Here is a 6,567-nt window from a genome sequence, read left to right on the forward strand (position 1 = left end):
CACAGGATATTCCTGATTTGTCCTCTTGAACCACCGAAACGATGTCTGTCAAACAAATTTTCAGCTGAAGAAGATTTACAGGGGTGATGACATGGATTCAATAGTTTCAGCGGATCCACTGGTAGGACAAATACTTGAATTGTGAAAGCGATTAGGAAGAAAAATAATATTGTGATGCCTCTGCTCAATGTGCACTGTTATATCTCTGTGTCAATAAACGAATCGATATAACAGTAATAGTCGAAAAGAGCCCGGATTATTGTCATCTCTCTTCAGTCATTGTTCTATAAATTTATCTGTCCTATGTTCCGGTCCTACTTTACAGTATGGTGGTTTCGCCACTTGTCACTCGTCGTTTGGAGAATTCTTCTGGTTTCGATACGATTAGAGGAATTTCTCAAGGCGTCTTCAATTGAGACTGTAGTCAGCCGATCTTAAGCGGAGAGAGAAAGAGTAAGGTTTTCCCCCGTCAGTTATTCTGGGTTATTTTTTCAGCAAACACAACATGCAATCGGCTCGTTAACACACGCTTCTGCAGACATAATTCACTTTTAAGGACTCTTCTAACCGTTAGCATAATTATTATCCTATATTCCCAAATGTATGTTTTTCTATACCTAATAATTACTATTCTGAACTAAATATATTTTATATTTTAATTATAATATATTTAGTTTAGTCGAATAGAAAGTTAGAGAGGCTAACCACGGCTTTTGCCCTCGCGGATAGCGAAATGATTATAATCCCTGTCCTCTCACACCAGGTGCAAAATATCCGATTTCGAATGACGTGAGGAAATTTTATTTGCTCTTTACAACGTGGCTGGCTGAGTTAGCCAATCGGTGTCAGACGTGTGTTGCGTGGTTTTTCACACGAGCTCCAGAAACTCCTTGAAACCTCCAGTTTCTCGTCCAATAAACACCAAAGCGGCTTATGAATACACCCAATTACAAACACAGTACACAGACGCCTCATAACCTTAGTTGCATCGGAGCTTACCACACATATACACACCTAATGTAACTCAAGAGTGGCTTTTGAGATTTTAATTAGCATGGCTGAGCCGGGTGAGTGAGGATTAACCGTTTGTTGTATTACCTGTGATGATATCATGAAGAAATACATTTATTTATACCTCTAAAATGAAAGTTTCTGAAATAAATGAAAGCGGTTTTCTTCGCTGAGAGTCTTAAGACAGGTGAAGACGGAAAGTAACCATAACCTATATAACTATCATTATTCAACTTTCCTTGCTAGTGAAACTGTTAAAGTATTATTACAGCCTATGCTATTGGCACTCTAATCAGAAAGTGATTGGATATAGTGTTTTATGAAAGGTGCCACCTGTGGTTTCCCACATCTGCACTTTGTGAGGTGAAAATAGGGGTCTGGGAGTGGGAGTTAAAGTATCAGGGGACAGGTGCCTCTGCATGATCACCAGAGGCCAGTGGACTCTGTATCCTGCACTCAGGATTCTCCAGAGTGCCAGCAATCCCGCACCAGAACGGTGCCGGCTGATCCTACCTTATAAGGGGTTTGCAGCAGTATCCCGCACTCTGAGTGCCAGTAGTCCCGCAGCAGAATGGTGCTCCTACCCTTAAAGGATTAGCAAGTTGTCAGCGCAGTGTCCTCTAGCAGAGAAGGAGCTAACCAAAGTGATTGGATAGTATTACACATAGCGATTGAATTGTTACAATTATTGAATCGTTGTTATATGAACATGCAAGATAACACTAAACGCCAATTGGAAAGATTACGTTTGACCTTATAAGTTCGAAGCAGAAGCGAGGAGAATAGTACGGCTTTGTATAAAATGACGGTCTACATGTAAAAGCCATTTAAAGGCGATAACAAGGATGTGTTTATAAAGAAAATTAAGGAATTGTGGTTGCTGTTTTGTTCTTGTAGTTATTTCGCCAAGAAACTAGATGGTATACTTCTATAGCAAGATGCGGCTTTATACAATAAAATTTGGTTGAAAAAGCAACGATATTCATCCTGCAGAGGAGGATATCCAGTAAAATAAGGAATAATGTTTTCAATACGTTTATAAGATAAGAAGAAGGAATTCGTCATGGAAAATACCATAGGAACAAGAATGGTATGGATCTCCTTCAAATCTTACTGTTATAGTCAAAACAAAACGTAAAAATAAATAAATTGAATGTGAATCGAAATAAAAAAAAAACCTACCCATCGACTATTCCTAACAACACTTTGGAGAGTTGAGCAGTGTGCAGACGAAACAACTTATCCTAACCCAACATTATAAAGACATTAGAGGAAAAAAGAGATTTAAAATTTCTTTTCAATAAATGAACATATTTATTATTATCACTGTTCTAGAACACTCGTTGATAACGCCTGTGTCCATGGAAATGATCTGCAATTCGGCCAATAGCACTCCTTCAATGGCACTTCCGCCGATCGGGCTAGCCAAGTGGGTAAAGTGCCTGCCTGGCAATCCAAAGGTCGCGGGTTCGAATTCCGTCTCGGGCTTGGATCAGAGAAAAATGCAAAAACTTTGGGAGGTGCATTATGGCCACAGAAGCCGATGCGCCAACAACTAAAAAAAAAAAAAAAAAATGGCATTTCCAAAAGCAGGCAGCTAAAGAAATCTTGGAAATCAAAATTCTGGCACAGAGAAGTAGAAAATGATCTTCAACCCTCTTACCAGCAGAAATTCGGTGCATGCGTTTGTGCTTTCCTCCTGCCATGTCCTTGTGAAACCGAATCCTCTTCACTGAAAAAACTCTGCCTTCGTGCTATTGTGGAATCTCAGCCGTCCATAGCTATCGATCAGCCAGTAATCGACTACGACCCTTGGCAGTAAGAATGCATTAGGACTGTTTAGCAACTTAAGTACTTCGCGATTAACTTCGTAAGTTCTCTCAAGCCGAAGACCGGTTTTTTGCACCCACTTGACTAGCTTTGGTAGCCTTAAGAACACGATATTGGAATATATTCCTTGGGCTTCCATCTTTTTTTATAAAACCATTCTGAATAACTTGAAAATATTTCGTTTCGCCTTCAAATGATTTTTTTCCTATAGTTCAACGTCCCACTAACAATAAACTTCCACTTGTACAGTGATTATGAGTATTAGTAAACAAAAACTATTTCGGTAATCCGGTGTAGTCGGCCGTGTTCTAACCTAATACCGCGTGTGATATTTCTTCAGAGCAGCTGCTCGCGGCTTGATCTTTATAAAACCAAGGAGGCCAGGCAAATGAAGAAAAATGCCTCTTTATCTACATAAATGTGGTTGCCTCGAGGAATATTCGAAGCTCTACACAGACAGCCTTTTGTGTAATTTTTCAAGACCGTGTCTTTAAATCCCCGCTGTTTGATCAAAAGAAGACGATCGATGTGTGCTAAGAACGCTGCTGTCTACGACAGACGACAGACTTAAATTATAGGCACGGGCTGATCTGTCGCTATAAATATGGTCGGTGGTTAGGTGGGCTCTCGAACAGCATACTGAAGATGCCAGTTAGGTGTAAAAGTGATGGGAAAATGATGTTTAAGCCTACTTGATGGAGGTTTTAAAGTCTATAATACCACTCTTGCTGTATCCTGCGTACAACTTTAGGTGAAAAGCTTCTCAATTTTTTTCTTGTAGTTGATGGCTGTAATGTGACGTTAGACCAGTGTACTGGTGGAACCACCGTCATTGATTAGTGGACTGACACTGCAGTATGCGATTTAACTCACTCAAAGTAAACAGGGACTTGAAATACAAATCAAAAAGAACACGTGAAACTATTATTTTGTGTTTGATGATAATATGATGCAGTTTTTGTGCTGTGCAGGCTACTGTATGATTTAAAAATTTACTTTACGACGCTAGCTTTTTTTAATAGAAACTTTTAACTAGAAAATTGGATTTAGAATATGAAATTGAATTTTGGAAATTATTTATGACCTCCCTGAAATTTTGTTACTATAAAAAGATGTTCTGCTTAATTAAGTTATAGCAGAATATTCATGTACGCTATTTTATTATTACGATATTAGAGACTTATGCTCGAAAACTCAAAGGCTAATTTTACAGCTCAGTTCTTTAGCGATATTTCACTACTCGAGTGATCGTTAATCGATAAAAAAAGGCACCACCACCTCTAAATTCAGAAGAAGTAGCTACTTAATCAACATAATCTCTATAAGTGTTCCAGTTTAGTACAACATATGGAACTATACTCAGTGATCACTGAATTATGACCACCCCTATGAAAACTGAATGCGACCCGTTGACCGCGTGAGGTACGAGAGTGCGGAGTTAGTCGACCTACGTAGCATAGATAAGGTGTCAGTGGTTCAGTAGGTAGTAAAATTCCGAGCGTGATGGGTAAAAGGAAGGATTTATCGGATTTTAATAAAGGACAGATTGTGGGTGCTCGACAAGATGCTGCCTCGATTTCCCAAACGGCTGAACTGGTGGGGTGTTCAAGAGACGCCGTAGTTAAAGTGTACCAGGACTAGCGTCTAAATGGTCAAACAACGACCCGACGGCAAAACTGCAAAGGTCAGCGAAAGGTTGATGTTAGAGGTGAGCGCCGGGTCCGACGACTCGTACAGTCGTACAGGCGTAGCACTGTTGAGGAGTTGACTACACAAATACAACATGAGAGAACCCGGAACAATATCTGACATGACCATGCGTCGCAGGCTCGCACGTATGAGCTATACCTGCAGACGACCCCTATAGCATCCTTTCCTAACCAAGGTTCATCGGCGTAAAAGACTCACCTGGTGCAAAGACATGCAAGTTGGACGTTAGAAGACTGGAAGAAGGTGTGCTGGTCAGATGAGTCACGTTATTTACTCCACACCGTGGATGGTCGTGTAGGGATTTGGCGTGCAATATTATGAGGCTCTTGATCCATCATGCATGGTATCAAAAGTGCAGGCCGGTGGAGGCAGTTGTATAGTGTGAGGAATGTTTCACTGGCAGGAACTTGCACCCCTGGTGCATGTGGAACAACATATCACTGGTCTCCGCTATCGTCAACTGCTTGCTGACTGTGCACACCCTGCCATGTTACACTTTTTTTCCCGAATGGCGATGGTGCCTTCCACGGTGACAATGCGCCGAGCCATCGGGCACTTGTGGTGCAGGAATGGTTTGAGGAATACAGTTCTGACTTCCAGCCTCCGATTGGCCTCCGAACTGCACCGATATCAATCCCACAAAGCACTTATGGGACTCTATGGAAAGGCATATCAGGCATCTGAATACACCAATCACCTCCATACCTGCATTGCTAACCGCATTGCACACAGCGTGGTTGTCCATACCTCCCGAACGCTTCCGACACCTTGTTGAATCAATGCCACGTCGGATAGCTGCTGTACCGAGGCCAAAAGGAGGACCTACGAAGTAATTATTAGATAGGTGGCCATAATTCAGTGATCACTCAGCGTATGTATCTAAACCTGTTAATTCGTGCCACATATGATGTACAGTCATAGAAGGAAGCATCTGTACACGAGCACATGAAACTGTAAGTATGCGCGAAACAACGAAAACAGTGCATGGATTATAGAAATGACGATTGAAAAGTTCTCCAGACTTTATAAATGAAAACAACGAAAGAGCTTCCAATTTATAATTAATTGTTCAATTAATGAATGGTTAATCTTTGTGTTGTAATGCTTCTGTCGCGTATAGTGGATCATTCAATTAATTGAAATTTATTCAAACTCATCGAAAGATATAAAAGCGTTTTATTACAAAAAATACGTTTAATAATTTTTTATATTGTCTTTAAGAGTATTTTGAGTAACACATCGGTTTATATTATTTTAAAGAGAGCCACTGAAAAAAAAATTTTGGTACTGTTTTATTATTATTGATAATTGTGTTCAATTTTATTTATTGCTGCTGGAACCTGTAGAGCACAGATGGATAAAGTAGAGGTTAAAGGAGCACTTGAACTATAAAAGTTTATAGGTACCGGTGGGATTCGAACCCACGATCTCCTGTTTACTAGACAGGCGCTTTAACCAACTAAGCCACGGCACCACACTGTATTAGTAACCTATACACTTCTAGTTATGAAGAAAATCAAAACGTCTTGGAAGTAGCTAACTAGCATTTAAGTTCAATACTAAGATAGCTCGCAGAGTGGTGCAGTCAAAGTAATAGAGGAAAATTGTGAGCCAAGAGTCGGAATGTTTACAAAAGCACAAACTTCTACTTTTAAAAATAAAATCACCGGTTTTGTTTTTATTTTTCTTATAATATTTTTAAAAATAACAAAAAATATAAGATTGATGCTTTAGAAAAAAAACAGTTTCTTTTAAACTGCCAGTCTACATCCACTTGCGACAAGTGGTGTTTATTACGATGAGATATCCGTCGTACTCCGATGACACGTCAATAATGTCCGTGCATTGCTCAAAGGGCAACTTCGACGCATGCCGTAGCACATGATCTTCACGCTTCAGCAATTTCATCGGCACAGGAAGCTGTGCATAGAGAGGCCGATGGTGATTATCGATGTAATGATTATTATGGATGTGATCACCAGGATGCTGGTTGTTGCTACAGCTGTGGTGATGGTG

General features: G+C 40.1%; 1 non-coding gene across 1 annotated transcript; it reads right to left on the reverse strand.

Moving 5' to 3' along the window:
* Positions 1-5,951: 5,951 nt before the first annotated feature.
* TRNAT-AGU (transfer RNA threonine (anticodon AGU)) lies at positions 5,952-6,025 on the reverse strand. Its single transcript has one exon. It is a non-coding gene; the product is annotated as a tRNA-Thr (tRNA).
* Positions 6,026-6,567: the final 542 nt, after the last annotated feature.

This window comes from Mastigoproctus giganteus, chromosome 2 (genome assembly GCF_048544385.1).
Source record: "Mastigoproctus giganteus isolate SK-2022 chromosome 2, ASM4854438v1, whole genome shotgun sequence".
Lineage (NCBI taxonomy): Eukaryota > Metazoa > Arthropoda > Arachnida > Uropygi > Thelyphonidae > Mastigoproctus > Mastigoproctus giganteus.